Source organism: Lactuca virosa, chromosome 9 (genome assembly GCF_052849685.1).
Source record: "Lactuca virosa cultivar CGN04683 chromosome 9, Lactuca_virosa_CGN04683_v6, whole genome shotgun sequence".
Taxonomy (NCBI): Eukaryota; Viridiplantae; Streptophyta; class Magnoliopsida; order Asterales; family Asteraceae; genus Lactuca; species Lactuca virosa.
Window position 1 is genome coordinate 268,344,701 of NC_136434.1, and position 24,203 is coordinate 268,368,903.

Consider the following 24,203-nt stretch of genomic DNA (forward strand, 5'->3'; position numbering starts at 1 on the left):
TATTAGGGTTGTAGGTTTCATCCCTCAAGTATAAATAGAGATACATTCTAGGTCATTTTGTATCTTGAATTCTAGAGTGATAGGCGAATCTCTGTGAAACTGTACTTGTAACCTCTGTTTGAGAGCTCTAAAATAAAAGAATACTTTGATCCTGGCCGTGGATGTAGGTCACCTTGACCGAACCACGTAAATATTGTGTCTTAGTGTGCTTATAGTTTTGCTAGTTATCTGCTTTACTTCCTAACTGTTGCGAATTAACTATGTGTATCATGATCAACTAGCTCAGATTCATATAATTAGTTCACTTTGATTTTGATATGAACAAATTGGAAGTCTCCATGAAATATTTGCACATTATGTCGAGGGATACTGAAACTAACATGGCCAAAAATACAAACGATAGCATTACCGCTCCTATATATTATTATCGGAAATGGAAGTGTCAAGAAAAGAAAGCTAACTAAACAAGGGTAAAGTGTGGTTAAATTTCGTATACCCAACTCCAACCCCAATACCAAGGAAAAAATGAAGGCTGACTCTGAAACTTATTATGACAAAGTGAATCCACAACAAGGAACATGACTAAGTCAGAATAGGTGCCCAATATATATGAAAATGTTGAAAAGCTGCAAGCCAAAGAGTATGGAATGTTTATATATATATATATATATATATATATATATATATATATATATATATATATATATATATATATATATATATATATATATATATATAATACCATGAGAAATGTTACTTCTTCCATGTGAGTATTGAACTCAATGATCGGTACTGACATGTCCAAGAGTGTGCAGTGACTAAATAGAAGTAAAACACTAAAACTTGGAGAAATGAATCTCATCATGGATACCATGCTCATTGCTACTATCCATAGGATTCACAATCAACTTACATTCGGTAGTGATATAACTAAGTTTTTATGATTGAAATTGTTAAACTATTCATTGTTTCATGAGATTGTTATGACTTCTTTTATATTATAAAAAGTCATCTTATTTTAGAAAGAAAAGCTTAGTCATGAAATCTATGAAGCTAGTATAGAAACAATGGTTCAATGATTGATTCAAATACATCAAAAAGTTAGAATGAAATTTATTTGTTGGACCATCTTCTAAATCATATGAATAATAAACCATTACCAAATGTAACGCCTGTAGATTCGGGCTAGGCAAATGAGCAATAAAAACAACTTTTTGATAGAAGATTATTAAGATAAATAATATTAACCAAATTTATTGTATATGTGACAAGGATTTCGTACATATAATGAACTCTGAAATCCAAATTCATATGAAGAGGTTATGGTCCTTCGAAGTGTTGCGATTAAACCAACATGACCCTGCGTTTCGTAAAAAGTGAAATTTTCATTAATTACTTTTTAGCCTAAGTAATCTAAACAAAAGTCATAATAATCACAAAATCAAGAGCGTGCATATAAAGAACTCCTAAATCGAATTTCGTGAGAGGAAGTTATGATTTTTCGAAGTTTCAAGGTAGCAATATACGACTCAGAAACAGAAATTAAAATTGGTCGATTTTTAGGAAAAACAATCTAAACGAGATTTTAAGATCTTGTCAATGCCTATCTGTCACAACTAGCATTCTAGCTAGGAAAATTCTATTCTTATGAAATTATTCAACTATTGTAAAGCATGTACTCTAAGCGAATATCAATCAATGCCCATTTAAATACATCTTTTATGTTCAATTAAGGGTTGAAAACCCTAGAGATCCAAGTTCAAGTTCTTTATGGACTAGGATTTCCTTATTGGGCCTAATGGACCAATAACCATTCAATTCAACTATATTGGGCTTAGAAACCCTATTTGGATTCTGAATGGACCCAATACATTAACCTATAACATTTTGGGCCATTTGGGCATAGAATGATTCATTCGAACCCTAATGGACCATAAAACCCGTTCTTTTATGCCATTTGGGCTGTGAACTACCCTAAACGCCCAATGGGCTGAAAATTTTCTCTATGGGCCTCATGATTTCGAACAAGCCAAGAGATTGAGCCCAATGCTATTTTCTTTCACTTCATTTGGCCCATTTTCGGCCCATGTGTGTGTAAAAAAAAGAGAAAATGGATAATTAACTTAAACCATGCCACCTCATTTTTGTTTAGAGGATATCTAGGCATTTATTCATTATGTAACCAAGCACTCTCATGTTTCCATGCACTCCTCTCCCCTCTCTCTTTATCTCTCGGCCGAGAAGAGCACACACACACACACACACTTCACTTGCAAAGTTTCTTTCAAATAAACTCTCAAACATACTCTCAAGAACCTCTCCAACTTTCTCCAAATTTTCGAGATTTAGTGTTGTTTCAAGAAGGTTTTCACTAATATCATCAATCCTTGGTAAGATCTTGTACACTTAAGTTGGATTACTTCATTCTTTAGCTAAATCATTCCTTATCAACATCTATTTTGTGATTTTGCTTCCTAGAACTTCTTAAGTTCGAAATCCACTCAAGAAAGTTGCTAAGGGCCGAAAACTCTTCCATTTCTTCTTCAAAACCGAAACATCAAAGCAAAGGTGAGTTCATACCCCCTTGTTTTCGGTTTTTATATGATTTTTGGGGGAGAATACAAGTAAAAGGTGTAGATCTATGTGTTTTATGCATGTCATGTGTGATTTCTTAGTTTATTTTGTAAAAATGTGTTAGATCTCAACACATCTCGACATCTTAAGCAACATTGAGTAAAGATCCATGAACTAAGACACCTCATACATCATATTATCAGGTTAAAAGTGTTTACACGTTTAAGATATGAAAATCTAAAGCAAAAATCTTGGTAAGGGTCATATTTGTCAATAAAACAAAAGATAAGGGCAAAAAGTGACATTTACGGTTTTATAAGGAACAAATAGGTCATATTTATATAAAAATGGGTTTTTATGATAACCCTACTTTTCAAAGGGCCAAAAGTGTAAATTTTAGCCTAATGGGCTTAATATTTGGGCCTCACGGTTTTGGGCCCAAATTTTTGAAAAATAAGAGTTTTGGAGTTAAAAATGTCATTTGATCAAAGTTTGAGCCATGAATGTAAATTAGGCGTGGAAATAACATTTATTTCTAAATTGGGCTAAAAATGCAAAGTTTTTGGAAATTAGGCCAAAAATGTAAAATTCACGAAAAATGGGTCAAAAATGTAGTTTTCTGCAAAAACGGGCTGAAAACGCCAATACATGTATTTTTGGGTCAAATTTGTCAATTATTAAACATTTGGGCCGAAAATATAGAACTTTATAAATTAATGGGCTAAAATGTTATTTTTAACTAAAATAGACCAAAAATGACATTTTTGTGAAATAAGCCTTTAAATGTCTCAAAATTAGTTTTAAGAGGTTTAAAGCGCAAGTTTTATTAAAATTAAGTTCAAATTATAGAATTACGACATAACAAACTATACTATAACGAACAAACGAAATACAACAATGGTGCGATTATTGGGCCTAGTAATTGCTATACATGTTTATTGGGCCTTCGTGGTCCAATTACATGTTTATTGGGCCCAATGTATTCGTCACATATCTATTGGGCCTAAGTGACCCAATTACATGCTAAATGGGCCTAATTTAGCATTTACATGTTAGTGGGCCTTAGTGACCCATTTACATGCTAATTTAGCCTGGAAATAACTTACACGTTTAATGTGCCATAGTTGCCTTTTCTTCATGTTTGTTGGGCCTTATCTTATCATTTCATATATTATCTAGTGATCGAACTTCTAAATACATATAACATTATACAAATTCGTGTGAATACAAATGAGATCTAGTGAGACGTGTCGGTTGACACCACTGAGTGTATGGTCGTAGCTTGTAGTTATAATCAGAGTCTCCTGCAGGGAGAGCGAGAGTTTGTGTATAGATCTATGCGGGGGTGACTCCCCCACACCTGAGCTGTTCGCTACAGTTAGACTAGGGCAGTCTAGACTGACAAAACCTTGAACGAAAATCTGGCATTTGGACAAATGCCAAGACAGGCTAATCAGTCACTATCATGTATGGTTATAACGACTCATATAGAGATCCATTCCCATTAAGACATTATGGAAAATTAAAAACTCGTAAGTCATAATGATACAAAACATTTCTACAGCGCAAGGACCGTGACATTTTTATAAATCAGAAAATATCGGATTTTCTGGGGAAATACTATTATTCAAATACTACTTACATACAACAGAAAGAATACAAAGAAATTTGAACTGTATTTCTATATGATACTACTATGAAATTTACACATCCATTTATACTCGATTTTCACATCATTTTTCGGACATTTTACAGAAAATATCGGATTTTCTGGGTTTACAAAAGATACAAAGACTTTTATTCAAACATGCTTATGAACTCACTAACATTATATATGTTGACCGTTTTCAAAATAACTTGTATTCTCAGGTAATCGATAAGATGAAGAATCGTCGACAGTATTTTGGGATTTCTTTAATGCATATGTCAATTTTCGTACAACTTATGTCTTCGGATTATGTAATGTAAAACAATGTATTTGATGTGAACAATGCCAGTTGTTATATGTAATGTTGGTGACGATTGTGTTATGTTTCATGTATATTCATTGTGATGATATTTCAATTGATAGTTACACGAGCCCTAGGACGTTTCCGCCGTCTGGTTCGGGGTTGTGACAGGTTGGTATCAGAGCATTGTTTATAGTGAACTAGTATATCTAACCATACATGATATGCAACTATAAATACAATGGGACTAAAACACTCTGAATAAAATGCATACATTAAAAATATAACATTAAAAGTCTCTAGAGGAAATGGAACGCTGTGATTAAACCGGGGCAGCTTTGTGGTTATATTGGGGGTAAATATAGCTTGATCACCTATATTTATTCAAAATATAATCAACATGTGTTTGGGAGTTATTATGGCAGGAAGTTGACCTAGAAACTTACCTCATACCCAAAACTTCGCAGGAATTCAAACATAAATAATTAAAATACTATAGGAGTATTTTGGAAATACTATATGCATACGTGATTAAAATTTCTACTACGTCTTACACCCCTCGTGCAGACTTCATGGCTGGATTTCATCACCCTGGAGATCCCTATTTCCCCAATCAGGGAAATGGTGGCTGGCTAGAACCCGAGGAAGAACCCGAAGAAGAACCGGAAGAGGAGCCTAAGGAAGGACCGGAAGAACCAATAGCCGACTCGGACGAGGAAGAGGCGGAGGGCAGCGACTCCGATGACTCGGACATAGGATCCGAAGTCATCAACCCTCCGTACATGGCCAGGTTGCCCCCACACCGGATGGGCCCCAATGGACCTACGCCCCCATGGGCACACGACATTTGGAGATGGATCCGTCAGCAGGGGATGTGGCCCCCATTTGGTATGGATCGGAACTTTTACGATCTGAGTCACGGTGGACCCGCCGATCGAGCCTTGCCAGTGATAGTAAGGAGGACTCGTGATGTCGGCGAGCAGGCGCAGGCGACCGCTAGCCAAATGGTGGCCATGAGAGCCGCGATGGAGCGTACGGAGAGGATGACGCACGAGGTAGTCAGGGACTACCAGATGCGTCAGGCAGCGTTGGAATCCCGACTACAGGATGCCGAGCGCCACGTGGCTAGACTCCAGGGCGCATCCACTTCTTCAGCACCACCTCCTGACGCATCTCGTCATGATTAGGATTCACCCCCTCATTCATTAGTATCGTTTCCTTTTATATGTATGCCAATTTATGTACTATCGACCTTATGTTTAAGTGATCACACTACTCATTGGGTCGTCATGCTGACGGATTTTATATTTCCCCATGTATTGTATGCCTTCTGGCAAATTTTCATGTATTAAAACAATTAGTATTAATGAAAATGCTTTATGTTTTTCTCATGATGTTGTTATCTGCTATGTGTTTTATTTCCTTGTTTTATGTTAATGCATGAAATCACTTAAACACACACTTGATACACTGGGTCTATGAAATTCTAAACTCGGAATACAATAAGGCACTCAACATCCTTCCGTTATTTGACAGAAAGATGCCTCAAAGACCCAACCATGGAAACAACGCAACACCAACCCCGCCGGAGATAAACTCGGTTGCATTCCAAGCAGCAGTGTCTGATGCAGTCTCTGCAGCGCTTGCACAAATTTGTAGTGGAAACAACGGAGAAGGCAACGGACAGGGAGTTCGAAGCACGAATCAAGGGACAAACCACGGAACCACACGAACCTGCACCTACAGGGATTTCACCCACGCCAAACCTCGAACCTTTAATGGAACAGGAGGCATGATAGCCCTGAAGCATTGGATTCAAGAAAGTGGAATCCGTTTTTGAAATATGCGGGTGCCCAGATGGATGCAAGGTCAAGTTCGCAGCCTGCACATTCACTGATTAAGATCTCTCCTAGTGGAATGGCCACATAGAGGCCATGACATTCCCGGTGACGAACGCGTTGCCATGGGAAGAGCTCAAAGAAATGATGTTGGCTGAATACTGTCCAAGAGGCGAAATTCAGAAGATGGAACAAGAACTGTGGAACCTCACGGTTCAAAACTCCGATATTGATGCATACATAACCAAGTTTAGTGAGCTATCTCTTCTGTGTCCCGGAATGATTACCTTAGAAAGGAAAAAGATTGAGAGATTTATCTGGGGATTGAATGCGCCTATCCAAGGGAATGTCATTGCGGCAAACCCTGAGACGTTCGACAGCGCCAAGAGGTTAGCCAAGAAATTGTATGATCATGGCAACAAGAAGGGTGCCAAAACAGTAGAAGCAGAGGTTAAGAAGGAAGGTGAGAACAAGAAAGGGAAAAACAACAAGCGAAAGGGGAATCAAAACTCGGAATCATCTAAGAAGCAACAAACGGCGACTGTTGATGCTGCAACCAAATCTACCACCACACCACATGCTCCAGCCTCATCCACGCCTAATGCTCCAAAGCAGTATTCAAGAAATCTTCCCAAATGTAACAAATGCAACTTCCACCATCAGGGGGAATGCAGAGAGATGATTTGCACAAGGTGCAACCAGAAAGGCCATACAGCAAAGTATTGTAGAACTCAGCTTCAACAAAACCAGGTGCCAAACAACAACAACAACAACAACCAGAACAACAATAACAACAACACCAATGATGGGGCCAGTTATACCTGTTACGGATGTGGGAAAACCGGGCATTTCAGGCGTAATTTCCCCAACACAAACAATCAAGGGGCAGGAACAGCAGGGAGAGTACAGACAATGGGTCAGGGTGAAGAAGTGCAGGACCCAGCCGTTGTCACCGGTACGTTCCTACTTAATAACTAATACGCATGCATTTTGTTTGATAGTGGGACAGAACAGAGTTTTGTGAGTAATAAGTTCAAACATTTGCTAAAACAACAACCCCAGAAGCTCAATGAAACCTTCACGGTGGAAATGGCTAATGGGAAAACAGAATCAGCTAAGGAAATCTATGTAGGGTGCACGATAACATTAAACAACCACACTTTCCAAATAGATTTGATGCCTGCAAATATTAGGAGTTTTGATGTGATAATTGGCATGGATTGGTTAAGCCCCCATCATGTCGATATTATGTGTCACGAGAAGGCCGTTCGCCTTCATCTTCCCAACCACGAAACCTTAATAATCTATGGAGATAAACCCGGCGCAAACCTTCGCCTTATCTCGTGTATCAAGGCATAAAAGTGTCTACAAAAGAAGAACTACGCATTCCTTGCTCATGTGGTGGATAAAACCAAAGAGGAAGTGAACATTCAAAACATTCCAGTGGCATGTGACTTCCCGGATGTGTTTCCAGAAAATCTTTCGGGAATACCCCCAGAAAGGCAATTTGAATTCCGAATCGACCTAGTGCTTGGAGCCACTCCGATCGCCAAATCACCCTATAGGTTGGCTCCTACCGAAATGCAAGAATTGTCAAGCCAACTGAGTGAACTCCTGGATAAAGGATTCATAAGACCAAGCTTCTATCTATGGGGAGCTCTAGTTCTTTTCGTTAAAAAGAAAGACGGATCCTTCAGGATGTGCATTGACTATAGAGAATTAAATAAGCTCACCGTCAAAATCCGGTATCCACTTCCCCGAATCGATGATCTATTTGACTAGCTTCAAGGGGCTAGTTACTTTTCAAAGATAGATCTGAGATCCGGTTATCATCAACTCAAAGTCCGAGATGAGGACATTCCTAAGACTGCTTTCCGAACTCGTTATGGCCATTATGAATTCGTCGTGATGCCCTTCGGTCTAAAAAATTCCCCCGCTGTATTTATGGACCTTATGAATCGAGTCTGCCGCCCATTTCTTGACAGTTTTGTAATCGTTTTCATCGATGATATTCTCGTGTACTCGCGAAGCGAAGAAGATCATAGCCAACATCTCCGACAAATCTTAGAGACCCTGCGGGCTGAAAAGTTGTATGTGAAACTCTCAAAGTGTGATTTTTGGCTCCGCAGTGTAAATTTCTTGGGTCATGTTGTCAGCAAGGAAGGAATCCATGTAGATCCCTCCAAGGTCAAAGCCATTGAAGGCTGGGCAATTCCGACAACGCCAACAAAAATTCGCCAATTCTTAGGTCTTGCAGGCTACTACCGAAGGTTCATTCAGAACTTTTCCAAGATAGCCAAACCTCTCACCATATTGACACAAAAGGGCGTACCTTTCAACTGGACTGAGAAGCAAGAGATTGTCTTCCAAACCTTGAAGCAAGCCCTCTGTAGTGCTCCAGTGCTATCCTTACCAGAGGGAACCGAAGACTTCGTAGTTTACTGTGATGCTTTGAACCAAGGTTTAGGTTGTGTCCTTATGCAACACGGGAAGGTAATTGCATGTGCATCCAGACAACTGAAAACTCATGAAGTAAATTATACCATGCATGATCTGGAACAAGAGGCTGTGGTCTTCACCTTGAAAAATTAGAGGCACTACCTATATGGTACCAAGTGCACCATCTTTACAGACCACAAAAGCCTCCAACACATTCTAAATCAAAAGGAACTGAACATGAGGCAGCGAAGATGGGTTGAACTGTTAAATGATTATGAGTGTGAGATCAAATACCATCCAGGCAAGGCTAACGTGGTAGCCGATGCCCTGGGCCGAAAGGAGTACTCAAGTCGACGCGTGAAGACTCTATCAATCACCATCCAATCTCATCTAGCCTCACAGATCAAGGAAGCCCAATTGGACGCATTGAAGCCGGAGAATGTCGTTACTGAATCACTGCGTGGAATGGATAAGGAACTTGAAGTTAAAGAAGACGGAACTCGCTACTTCATGAATGGAATCTGGGTTCCCAAGATTGGGGGATTCAGAGAAGTAGTCATGCATGAAGCCCACAAGACGTGATATTCTATTCATCCGGGGTCAGATAAGATGTATCTGGATATCAAGCAACATTATTGGTGGCCTAATATGAAGGCAGAGATAGCCACTTTCATGGGCAAGTGTCTTACTTGCGCCAAAGTGAAAGTGGAATACCAAAAGCCCTCGGGATTATTGCAACAACCAGTGATACCCGAGTGGAAATGGGAAAGGATTACTATGGACTTCGTGACCAAATTACCAAAGACAGCAGACGGATTAGATGCTATCTGGGTGATCGTCGATAGATTAACAAAATCCGCTCATTTACTACCAATAAAAGAATCCTACAAGATGGAAACACTGACCCGAATCTACATCAAGGAGATCGTGAGACTCCATGGAGTGTCAGTGTCTATTATCTCGGATCGAGATAGTAGGTTCACTTCAAGATTCTGGCAATCTCTTCAAAAGGCAATGGGAACACAGCCAGATATGAGCACTGCCTATCACCCACAGACGGATGGTCAAAGCGAGTGTACAATCCAGACATTTGAGGATATGCTCCGAGCTTGCATGATTGACATCGGCAAGTCATGGGATGTTCACTTGCCTCTAATCGAATTTTCCTACAACAACAGCTATTACACGAGCATCAAGCTTGCTCCTTACGAGGCTCTCTACGGGCGTAAATGTAGATCACCCCTATGCTGGGCCGAGGTAGGCGACACCCAACTAGCAAAAGGGAAAACACCAGCCAGTGTCTCACAGGACCAGAAATCATCCGTGAAACGACTGAAAAGATAATCCAAATCAAAGCTCGACTTCAAGCGTCGCGAGACCGATAGAAGAGCTATGTTGACAAGAGGCAGAAGCCGTTAGAATTTCAAGTCGGGGATCGCGTGTTACTAAAGGTCTCTCCTTGGAAAGGAATGATCTGCTTTGGGAAATGGGGAAAACTGAACCCGCGATACATTGGACCGTTCGAGATTCTTGCCCGGATTGGTCTAGTGGCTTACAAGCTGCAGCTACCCGCCGAGCTCAGCAACATACACCCCGTGTTTCACGTCTCAAATCTGAAAAAGTGCCTATCAGATGAAACTCTTGTCATTCCTATAGAAGAGATTAGATCAACGAGAATCTCCTGTTCGTCGAAGAACCAGTTGGGATATTGGATAGGGAAGTAAAACATACAAAGCAAAGCCGCATTCCGATTGTGAACATTCGATGGAACGCCAAGCGTGGACCGGAATTCACATGGGAACGCGAAGATCAAACGAAGCAGAAGTACCCTCACTTATTTTCGCTTTCATAATTCTAGTTTTCGAAAGAATTTCGGGACGAAATTCCTTCTAACGGGGGGATGATGTCACAACTAGCATTATAGCTAGGAAAATTCTATTCTTATGAAATTATTCAACTATTGTAAAGCATGTACTCTAAGTGAATATCAATCAATGCCCATTTAAATACATCTTTTATGTTCAATTAAGGGTTGAAAACCCTAGAGATCCAAGTTCAAGTTCTTTATGGGCTAGGATTTCCTTATTGGGCCTAATGGACCAATAAACATTCAATTCAACTATATTGGGCTTAGAAACCCTATTTGGATTCTGAATGGACCCAATACATTAACTATAACATTTTGGGCCATTTGGGCCTAGAATGATTCATTCTAACCCTAATAGACCATAAAACCCATTCTTTTATGCCATTTGGGCCGTGAACTACCCTAAAGGCCCAATGGGCCGAAAATTTTCTCTATGGGCCTCATGATTTCGAACAAGCCAAGAGATTGAGCCCAATGCTATTTTCTTTCACTTAATTTGGCCCATTTTCGGCCCATGTGTGTGTAAAAAAAAAGAGAAAATGGATAATTAACTTAAACCATGCCACCTCATTTTTGTTTAGAGGATATCTAGGCATTTATTCATCATGTAACCAAGCACTCTCATGTTTCCATGCACTCCTCTCCCCTCTCTCTTTATCTCTCGGCCGAGAAGAGCACACACACACACACACACTTCACTTGCAATGTTTCTTTCAAATAATTTCTCAAACATACTCTCAAGAACCTCTCCAACTTTCTCTACATTTTCAAGATTTAGTGTTGTTTCAACAAGGTTTTCACTAATATCATCAATCCTTGGTAAGATCTTGTACACTTAAGTTGGATTACTTCATTCTTTAGCTAAATCACTCCTTATCAACATCTATTTTGAGATTTTGCTTCCTAGAACTTCTTAAGTTCGAAATCCACTCAAGAAAGTTGCTAAGGGCCGAAAACTCTTCCATTTCTTCTTCAAAACCGAAACATCAAAGCAAAGGTGAGTTCATACCCCCTTGTTTTCGGTTTTTATATGATTTTTGGGGGAGAATACAAGTAAAATGTGTAGATTTATGAGTTTTATGCATGTCATGTGTGATTTCTTAGTTTATTTTGTAAAAATGTGTTAGATCTCAACACATCTCGACATCTTAAGCAACATTGAGTAAAGATCCATGAACTAAGACACCTCATACATCATATTATCAAGTTAAAAGTGTTTACATGTTTAAGATATGAAAATCTAAAGCAAAAATCTTGGTAAGGGTCATATTTGTAAAGAAACAAAAGATAAGGGCAAAAAATGACATTTACGGTTTTATAAGGATCAAATAGGTCATACTTATATAAAAATGGGTTTTTATGATAACCCTACTTTTCAAAGGGCCAAAAGTGTAAATTTTAGCCTAATGGGCTTAATATTTAGGCCTCACGGTTTTGGGCCCAAATTTGCGAAAAATAAGAGTTTTGGAGTTAAAAATGTCATTTGATCAAAGTTTGAGCCATGAATGTAAATAAGCCGAAACTAGGGGTGAAAATAATATTTATTTCTAAATTGGGCTAAAAATGCAAAGTTTTTGGAAATTAGGCCAAAAATGTAAAATTCACGAAAAATGGGTCAAAAGTGTAGTTTTCTGCAAAAACGGGCTGAAAACGCCAATACATGTATTTTTGGGTCAAATTTGTCAATTATTAAACATTTGGGCCGAAAATATAGAACTTTATAAATTAATGGGCTAAAATGTTATTTTTAACTAAAATAGACCAAAAATGACATTTTTGTGAAATAAGCCTTTAAATGTCTCAAAATTAGTTTTAAGAGGTTTAAAGCACAAGTTTTATTAAAATTAAGTTCAAATTATAGAATTACGACATAACAAACTATACTATAACGAACAAACGAAATACAACAATGGTGCGATTATTGGGCCTAGTAATTGCTATACATGTTTATTGGGCCTTCGTGGTCCAATTACATGTTTATCGGGCCCAATGTATTCATCACATATCTATTGGGCCTAAGTGACGCAATTACATGGTAAATGGGCCTAATTTAGCAATTACATGTTAGTGGGCCTTAGTGACCCATTTACATGCTAATTTAGCCTAGAAATAACTTACACGTTTAATGGGCCATAGTTGCCTTTTCTTCATGTTTGTTGGGCCTTATCTTATCATTTCATACATTATCTAGTGATCGGACTTCTAAATACATATAACATTATACAAATTCGTGTGAATACAAATGGGATCTAGTGAGACGTGTCGGTTGACAACACTGAGTGTATGGCCGTAGCTTGTTGTTATACTCAAAGTCTCCTGGAGGGAGAGCGAGAGTTTGTGTATAGATCTATACGGGGGTGACTCCCCCACACCTGAGCTGTTCACTACAGTTAGACTAGGCCTGTCTAGGGTGACAAAACCTTGAACGAAAATCCGGCATTTGGAAAAATGCCAAGACAGGCTAATCAGTCACTATCATGTATGGTTATAACGACTCATATAGAGATCCATTCCCATTAAGACATTACGGAAAATTAAAAACTCGTAAGTCATAATGATACAAAACATTTCTACAATGCAAGGACCGTGACATTTTTATAAATAAGAAAATATCGGATTTTCCGGGGAAATACTATTATTCAAATACTATTTACATACAACAGAAAGAATACAAAGAAATTTGAACTGTATTTCTATATGATAGTTCTATGAAATTTACACATGCATTTATACTCGATTTTCACATCATTTTTCGGACATTTTACAGAAAATATCGGATTTTCTGGGTTTACAAAAGATACAAAGACTTTTATTCAAACATGCTTATGAACTCACTAACATTATATATGTTGACCGTTTTCAAAATAACTTGTATTCTCAGGTAATCGTTAAGATGAAGAATCGTCGACAGTATTTTGGGATTTCTTTAATGCATATGTCACTTTTCGTACAACTTATGTCTTCGGATTATGTAATGTAAAACAATGTACTTGATGTGAACAATGTCAGTTGTTATATGTAACGTTGGTGACGATTGTGTTATGTTTCATGTATATTCATTGTGATGATATTTCAATTGATAGTCACACGAGCCCCCGGACGTTTCCGCCGTCTGGTTCGGGGGTGTGACTCCATTGATATAAAGACAGTCGAGAACGGATATCTTCTGAAAAAAGCTATGAATTATATTCGGGTGGCTAAGACAATTAAAAAATAAATAATAAAAATATAGTGCGAATTAGCCGACGGAGTCTAAAGGAAAGCTGTAGACCCGTCGATAGCTACGCCTGGATATAAAATATATCAAGAACGGAGCTCAAATTAAGAAGAAATGAATTTTTGAAGAAAATTTGAGGATGTCATAGCTGGTATCAGAGCATTAGTTTAAGCGAACTAGGAATTTTAGAGAATTTCTAAACTTAAACTTGGAATGCTAAGCAATGATTGTGAGGTGTATGTGTCTATTTTACTTTAGGCAGTATGCCTGAATTTACAAAAGCACTAGAATACTTAGGGAATGTATCTTAATTCCTATTATGTGTTAAATGATTTATATGATAGCATGCTATAGGAAGATGGCTTAAGTTCTAGAATATATATATATATATATATATATATATATATATATATATATATATATATATATATATATATGTATGTATGTATGTATGTATGTATGTATGTATGTATGTATAATAATAATAATAATAATAATAATAATAATAATAATAATAATAATAATAATAATAAGTAAATTATTACTAAAGAGATGCACAAACCCAGGATCCGATCCTATCCGATCCGGTCAACAATCCGATCCGGTCAAATCCAATCCGGTCAACAATTCGATCCAGCCATATCCGATCCGGATCCGGTCAAAATCCAATCCAAATCTGGTCAACAATCCGAATCCGATTTGAAACCGGTTTGATCCGGATTTTTTTAGGTTTTACCAGATTTGTCGACGGTTTAAGAACCGTTTTTGTAGAATCGGTTTGTGATCCGGGGGTAAATCCGATTTCGAGTCCGAAAAGTCAAACCGGTTTAAGTCCGTTCACCGGTTTAATCCGATCCGGTTTGGTCAAAACTGGTTTTGACCGAAACCGGTTTTCGGAGCGGATCGGTTTCATTTCGAGGATCCGGTTTTTGTGTGCACCTCTAATTACTATATTAAAATACTCGAACCTTTGGATATAGAACGACATGAAAATCACTAGTATCTGCTCAGTTCCCAATGGATGATGTTCGGTTGATGATGAAAAACATGCTAGATCAAAAAGGCATGAGTTTATGGAACTCTTAACCCAATGGCTAGCTAATGCTAGGGGTGGAGTACCGATGGTCAACGAACCAATAGCCATTGAATGAGTCAACAATGGGCTATTTCCCTCTCATCCAACAACAAATCAGGAAGGGAACGATGACTCAGAAAGTCATCAAGGACCATTCCCTCCTCCGGAAGACTTAGATATTCAGAGGAGTAATGAGCCTAAAGGCTACTGCAAGTATAAGGACTTTACAACTTGCAAGATATCATCCTTTAGTTGGAAAGAGGATCCAATAGAAGTCATGGACTAGATTTCAGAAATGGAGCTAGCCTTCATAACCTGCGGTTGCATGGGAAAGTTGCAGACCACCTACGCTGTGAGACAATTCAAGGGTGTAGCAATTCATTGGTGGAATACATTAGGAAAAATATTGAGTCCTAACAAGCCTCTGCAACTGATATGGGAAGATTTCTTGACCCACTTCAAATGCAGGTTCTGCTCAACAAAAAGTATGTTAGAGTTAGAGAGTCAACTCCTAACATTGAAGAAGGGCATCATGTATGTTGAAGAGTACGCTAATGCTTTCACTGATAAAATGGAATTTGCCTTGTGTGGTCCCCAATGAATTATCCAAAATTAATAGGTACTCCAAGGGATTACCATGGGAGTATTATGTGGCGGTTAAGCAGGCACATACTTTTGGGGCAGCCATCTGTGCTGCAAGGTCAGTGGAACACATGATCAAGAGGAGAACTGCCGACAAAACTAAAGTTGGCGAGAAAAGGAAAGTTGGAGGACTTTTAAAGTTCGATAAGAAGAGTAAAATCTTGAAGTCAAGGGATCAGAAGTTTGGGGGCAGCGAACAAAGTGGTGTGACAAGTGCCGAAGGAAGTACTTCGGGAAATGCACTAAAGAAGTGAGATGTTTCAAATGTGGAAGATTGGTCACTATGCTAAAGAATAGACAGCCAAGAAAGAAGTGTGCTTTAAATGTGGTGATGAAGGACACTTCAAGCAAGACTACCCAAAGATGGAAGGAGCTACAAAGCCAAATGTGCCGCCAATGTCAAATGCTAGAGCATACCACATGATACTTGATGAGGAAGTGAGAGGGCCGGAAATCGGAGCTGCTTGTCGGGTGTACTTGAATGAATGTGTCATTCTAGTAATATATTATGTAGAATAATGTAAAAGGCGTAATATATGATAAGTTGGAATAACAATGTAATCATCTAAGAAGCAATATAATTTCCTAAATTATACTTTTTAGTATGTTAAGTTTTTGTGTGTCTTTCTTTTATGGTAACTGGGAAACAATACTTAGGACGAGTATAAGTTGGTCTGAAAGGTAGTAGAGGCCTACACTACCCGAAGCACATGGATTGCACTTGGATCCGGGAAAGTCACAAGGTTACTATGTCTATAAGTAGTTGATCTATTTTGTTTATTTCCATCATTACCTTTGTTTACGTAACAACTACGAAGATAAATATTATTCCTACCTTAGTAGAAATAGAAAATCGAGTCGGACTATTATAAAAGCTACAAAGTGAGTTACTCGGTTTAGAGAACCACGGTCGATGTAGCATCCGAAATTACTCAAGAGATTGAATGGAAGGGAAATCAAAGCAATCAGCAGAAGTATCACAATCGTCGTTAAGACTAAGCAGCCAACAACTAGAAACTCTACCTACAAGAAGGTTGTTATACCATATTAGAACATGAAGGTAGGTATCCTTCATGCAAGATTCTGACTAAAAGATACCTGGGTCTAGCCATTAGATTATGCGATGGAATGTCATTAAAGCGCAACCTATCGATCTATTATGGTAGTCAAAGTAATGACCTATTCATAGATCAAGCCCGTTTGAGTTACAGAAAAAGTCTCTGATAAAGATCAAGCTTGAAACTCGAAGGTTAGGAATTAAGGTCTAACGGAGAATGACGGGTGGATGTTTAACACTCGCAGATTCGAGCTAGTCAATTTAGAGATAATAAGCGTTAAAAATGACTTTTAGATAGAATATTATTTATGACAAATAATCTTAAAAAAAATTATAGTATATGTAACAACGATTCCGGAGATATAAGGAACGCTGAAATCCGACTTATAACAAAGAAATTGTGACCCGTTGAAATTTCACGGTGTAAACCGGCACGACTCTACATAATGTAAAAAGTAAATTTTTAATAAACTAATTTTTAGCCTTAGTGAATTAAATGAAAGTTGTATTAGTCGTCAAACCGAGAGCATTCACATAAAGAACGTCTAAATTTGACTTCGTTAGAGGAAGTTATGATATTTCTAAGATTCAGTGTAACAATATACAACTCAAAAATCGAATTTTAGATCGGTAGATTTTTAGTCGAAACAATCTAAACGAGATTTGAAGATCTCGTTAATAAGAATTCAACGATAAAAAGACAGTCGAAAACAGACGTCGGATGACAAAGTTATGAATTTTTAACAAACTTTAACAATCTAAATCTATCACTCCCTTGTGATTCAACTTCTCTTTCTATAGTTTTAGTACAGTAAGGTGAGCACAGAAGTGCTACAAGAATCTTTTTAGAAGAAAGATTCAGCGACGAAGTTTGACCACGGAGTTCTAAGTTTTCGCTAGAAACCTTGTAGGTTGAGCTACACCTATTACGCTTTGAGTGTAACTTATGTTTAACTTCAGTATTATTATTATGAACCTATAAAGAAGATTTATCAGTGATTCCAAGTCATTATATTGATTGATCTACTTACGGGGATGACAACAAGGCCAGATTTAGTGAGATGTTTAAAGTGGGATTTTCAAACAATATATTTTATATTTACCAAACGGACCCTACCTCTGATATGATCTTACCTGGTTGTCTCTTATCATCTATAGACATGAAGACTTTGAATTAATGATGAATCTAGACTAATAATTAGTCGTAAGAAATATTAGACTAAGACTTAGTGTTAATGATACTAGGTTATGTTAAAGGAAAAGACAATTGCTAGAAGCGAAGCGCTGTCCGAGTTTTGAGTCATCACTTTAACAAGTGAGTGCATAGTTACTTTCTTATTTCACATATATATGAAGTATTTAAGACAAATTGCATGCTATATGTGCATTTTATCTGTGTTCTTGATATCTATGCTAGATGAACGATTTATACATGTTTTACTTGATTTAAACTGTGTATGTATTTTTATACCAATGAATATACTTGGTAGAAATGGTTAAATAAAAGATGATATAGATGAAAAGAGATGAAAGATGAAAGACATGAATAGAGGCCTTGATTTTAAAGATGATTCTGTCATCTAACAGAGTATAGATGACGAGTTCTTAGACAGTCCAGTGGAACGTTGGCAGGCTCGCAACCGCTAGGTGTTTTTGAACTAAGTGTTCACCAGGTGTACTCCACCCCCCCCCCCATGGTTTCCTTACTGCCATATATTTCTAAGGTAGCCCCTAAGCATTATTTTCTATCCTAAAGATAATCCTTAGGATAGGTCCCTGTAGATATATGTTTTAGGGACAAAGAGTGAGGATAACGGGAATGGGTAATCGGGTTGAATGATTTGATGAAAATAAAGAATTTAATTATTATGGGTTGAAAACCCAATGAGCTCACCAGGCTCCCAAGCCTGACTCACTTTGTTTCTTGTATTATAGGCAGTGGCATAAGAGCACAACTGTGATGATCAGATAAGAGATTTATGGATTATAGGCCAGTAGAATAATAGATGTTTTTAAGGCCTGTACTATTTCCATTTATGCTTATGTACTATATTGACGATGACATCCCAATGTTTTAATATAATTAAAATACGTTTCTTATGAAATGCTTTGATAATATCTTCATCATATTTTGGGAACAAATTCTGCAATATTATTCTTCAAGAGGAACTTTGATTTTTAAATAAAGCATAAACAAATTGTTCTTTTCTGGACGTGAAATTCGGGATGTCAAAGTTGGTTTTAGAGCATTAAAACTTAGAATTCTAAGCGATGATTGTGAGATGAATGTCTGGTATATTTAGGAAGTATGCCAGAATAGACATGAGTACTAGCTTATTTAGGGAAGATGCCAAAATTTCTTTTATGTGCTAAATGATTTATGTATAGCTATAAAATGCCTTATGATGCTATTATTTGATTGGATCTATGGTCTATCGCTGACCGGATCTGGAAACTTTATGAGTTCAGAATTCTAAACGTTTAATTACGGTATTAGAACTGGCATAGAACTTTTCGAAGTGATAAGGAGATTTATACATCTATCATAAATAAAGCTTTCCCTACCATAATTCTCGTCACTGTACATTGAACACCTGGTTTGGTGTATAGATCCACATGGTGAGAACTCGTAGTGGATTAGGAAACAATAATGGAAACCAACAACTTGATTCATGAGTAATTGAGTGTGCACCAGAGGTAGCAGCTACACCCAAGCCAATCACAATAGCAGGAGTACAACAAAATAATGCAGATGATGTTGGATCGTCAGTTGAAAGAGACAAGGCGCCTACTTCAATAGAATATGGACGAACCTACTGTAGATGTTGTGCCACTTGAGTTGAACGCAGAACAGTCTGAGGAGGGAAATTACAACCGGATTGTTAGCCAAGATGAGCCAAGAGTGGTTAGAAGGAACCGACCAAATGAAGGAGATGATGGACATGGATGCAAGTATAAGGACTTCATGGCATCCAAACCACCGAGTCTTTCTGGAAGCCCAACACTAGTGGAAGTCATGGACTGGGTCTCTGAGATAGAGATGGTGTTTGATAGTTGTGACTGCATCAACAAGCAGAAGACCGTTCTCGTGGCCAGACAATTGAAGATAGGAGTATTAAGCTGGTGGAAGTTACTAGCTGACACCATGCCCAAGGGAGAAGCTAGAAAGTTGTCTTGGGAAGACTTTTGGTGCAACTTAAAATGCAGTACTACTCTGAGCAGGATCTTATGGAGATTAATAACGAACTCCAGAACCTGAAAAAGGAAAAAATGAGCGTCAACGAGTATGTCGCAAGTTCTATAGAGAAAATGAAGCTTCTTCCTTACTTTGTTCCAACTAAACTCTCCATTGTTAACAAGTTGGCTAATGGATTTCCAGTGGACTTTGGTCTAATGGTCAAACAAGCAACCACTTTGAAGGTCGCCATCTAGGCAGCCAAGAACGTGGAGACCCAATTAATGGAAAAGGGTTTGGAGAGAGCGGAGGTAGGAGATAAAAGGAAGTTTGAGGGATCTTCAAGGTGAAACGACCCAAAAATCACAACAAATTTAAACTTAAAAAAAAAACCCATAGTCATAAAATGTTTACAAAATCATTGTTTCAAAATTGTTTATCAACATCAGAGTATATCAAGATCATAAAGCCATAAAAACAGAGGATGTGTATGGTCACGCCTTCACCTTGTCACGATCATCAGAAGTACCAAAAACCATAAACAAAAACTGTAAGCCAAAACTTCGTGAGTTCTCCAAAAGTATCACCACATACAACCTATCAAACAGCAACATGCATAAATGAGCCTTCAGCTTCACTGGACCGGCTCATAGGGCCTACAACCTATCTGGACTGCTCCCGAGCCTTCAGCATGATTGGACCGTGTCGCAGGGCCTACAGCCTATCCGGACCACTCGTCGGGCTTTCGGCCTGAATGGACAGCCTCGCAGGGCCTACAGTCTATCCAGACTATCGTGGGTATCTTGGCCTTCAGAACAAAGCAGCACCGCCTCAACCCAACCAACCATAACATGTCGACATACACATAACAGATAAACATATAACCAGACATCAGACAAATAGATAGATATACAGATCACTACCACATGCTAACATCCTATATACCAGGATACCGATCTAACAGATCTCTACAGCATAATAACATACTATCATATAAAAAGGATATCCAATCCACTGGGCTGGCCGTGGTGCCTTCAACCCCTAAGTACAGTGAGGAAGACTCACCTCACAGTTTGAAGAAATCCTAAATGATCACTGCTCCAAATACCGGCTGTACAGGTCTCCTATTCTACAGATAGCGACCAAGATTCCATTATTGCTCAAATAACCAAAATACCCCTAAGTCAACTTGGTCAAAGTTAGCAAGTCAATGGATTCAACACAACTTAGTCAACTCAAGCTTTGTACGCGGGGCGTACTCCGAAGGTATGTTGGGCATACTCAATTCTTGACCGCAGTCAGGATGGTTTACCATGTACGCATTGCGTATCCAGGTTATGCAGGGCGTACGGCCAGACTTCCTAAATCTTCATTAAGAGCTTAATTCCCTTAACTTTTATGTCCATTCTTTAGATCCAAGGCCAAAATACTACTAAGAGTCATGAAGTTTCCAACTTTATGACTTTGCATGTCCATTGGGTCCCCCAAAACCGCAAAGTACAACATCTTAATGCATTAAGACCTTCTATAGAGTGCATTGAGCAAAACCAACCATCAAGTCCACATTTTTATGACTTAAGACCCTTCCTAAGGTCTGAAAGGACGACTTAATGGGTCAAGAACATGCTATTCTCAAGAATCACCATTTTGGGGAGAAAAAGTGCTTTAAAGGAGGAAATGACTAGATCTACAAGATGGAGTGATCAAGATGCAAACTTTTTACCTTCTGGAGCTTGCAAACAAGAAGAAAATCTCAGATCCAAGGTGCTTCCCAAACTCTAAGCTCTTCCCACCACTCTCTTCTTCTTCAAGAACACTTCTAAACACTCCAAAGGCTCTAAAGGTGCACTCTTTCACTTAGGGTTTGATTGGAGTCGACTTTCATAGAGGGAGGTTGAATATGAATAAGAATGGGATGTGAGGCTATAATAAGGTTTAAATATGACCCAAACCCTAAAAATTAGGGTTTGCGTGATCCTCACGTACGCCCCACGTACAATATGTACGCCTAGAGTACTAGGGCGCACTCTTGTACGCTTAGCGTACACAACATACGCTCAGTGTACTACACAATGGCCAAAATTACCATATTGCCACTATGGGCCATTATGCAAATCGTTTTTCAATCCCAAGGGCCAAGATGCAATATTACTCAAACATGGGATCAAAACTGGAAGTACCTTGACATGGGGATGTTACAGTTCTCCCCCATTTGAACTTGACTTCGTCCTTGAAGTGGGCTGTCGCAAATAACTCAGGATAATGCTCCCGCATCTCAGCCTTTAGCTCCCATGTCCACTCGAAGCCTCTCTGATGTTGCCATTAAACCTTTACCAAAGGTATCTCCTAGTTGTGCAGGACCTTCATCTTTCTTTCCAAAATAGACACCGGCCTCTCAATATAACTCAGGCGCTCATCGACCGAAATATCATCCAAAGTAACCACTGCCTCACCGTCCATCACACACTTTCGCAACTAAGAGACATGGAAAGTGTTGTGGATCTCACTGAGCTCACTCGACAAATCCAACCGGTATCATATCCTTCCAAGGTGAGACCTTCAGTAATACCATATCGCCGACCTGAAATTCCGACTCTGATCGGCATCGGTCGATATACCTCTTCTGTCGAGTCTGAGCTGTGTGCAGTCTCTGGCTGATCTGTTAAAGAAGCTCCATGATCTGAAGGATCACTTCGGTCCTTCCGATGACCCTATGACCAATCTCTCCCCAACATATCGTGGTATGACACATCCATCCACACAAAAGCTCAAAAGGTGTGGCACCAATGTTGTAGTGGTAGCTATTGTTGTAGGAAAACTCCGTAAGAGGTAGATAGGAATCCCAACTCCCACCGAAATCTATGATATTAGGCCGCAACATATCCTCAAGGTTCTGGATGGCCGGCTCACTCTGGCCGTCGGTCTGCGGGTGATAAGCCATGCTGAAATGTAGACTCGTGGCCAGTTCCTTATGGAACTTCTGATGGGTTTTGAGCATTCTAACACTCCTATGGTGTACATGCAACCCTAGAAACCTTGGATCTATGTTTTACTAAGATACATGTAAATTTGATTTTTCCAAGGTTCTTAACCTAACTAGCATGGTATGGGGAACTTGAAACATAAAAGCTAGTAGAAGAACATACCTTTCTTGTTGCTTGGATTCCTTAAGAACTTTATGAGCCTAGCACCCCAAATGTGATGCCTCAAATGTTTCACACAACACCACAACTCTTGGAATAACTTTAAGAGAAGCACACTATCACTCAAAATCGGCTAGCCCTCATTGTTCTAGTCTTAGTGCCGATTTTGCTAGCCTATGGGGTCTTTATATAGTGTGTCACAAGTAGGGTTACACCATGTAAACCCTAATTGACATGGCTTTTCATTTCCTCCATGATCCATGGGTTTTAACCTCCATGGAGCATCCATGGAGCACCCTGTGGTTTTTAGCCCAATCCAATAAACCATGGATCATTAGCCCACTATATAAGAATGGATGATTTACACAATCAACCACATAGATTTAATTAGTCTCTTTTTGATCACAAAATTAATTCCAAATTAATTCTTGATCAATACTAATTAAATAATATGATTTCATATTAATATATTATAACTTATAATATATTAACAAATCATAAGTGTCCTTCTTCTCATTTTGTCTATCCAATTATCATGATGCCATGCAACCCAAATGGACCATGCCAACCGGGTCAAGTACATACCAGAAATAGTTATGAACTTAGACATCTTATCCAAAAGTCTCACACTTGGATAAGTCTAATAACTATAACTGCAAGTATGACTTCAGGAACCGATCAGCAATTGTAGCTCTTTCAAAGTCTCGCGGAACTAAGATGACCTGCTATTTATGATAAGTGAGCATATAATCCTCTGCTCTCAAGATATCAGTCGGACAAATACATCTCATCGAGGGGCCCAGATATCGCTTTTAATCCTCCAAGGACTAAAAGGAACAAATAAAATTCGACTCATATGCTTGTTCTACTACTTGTTGAATCATACACAAAGGCACGTTTAATAACATCGAGTTACCAATGTGTTTTCGTTCAATCAATGTATAACTAACTCATAGTCAACAACTCATATCTCTAGGTTTGAAGACTTATATGATATTATCGTCTCACGATCACTCGAGATAAATTCCATGAAGTGATACAAGTGAGCGTGGGTTGAATCCAATACTCGAATCACTATTCCAGGAGTACTCATGAACACTACAGCCCCTTTGTCCTAGACAAACTGCAGACCCATTCATGACAGTCTTGCCTCATTACCTACTTCCAAATTATGATCGACTGTGGATGGTTTGAATAATATGATATACCATAACATAATTATTCTGG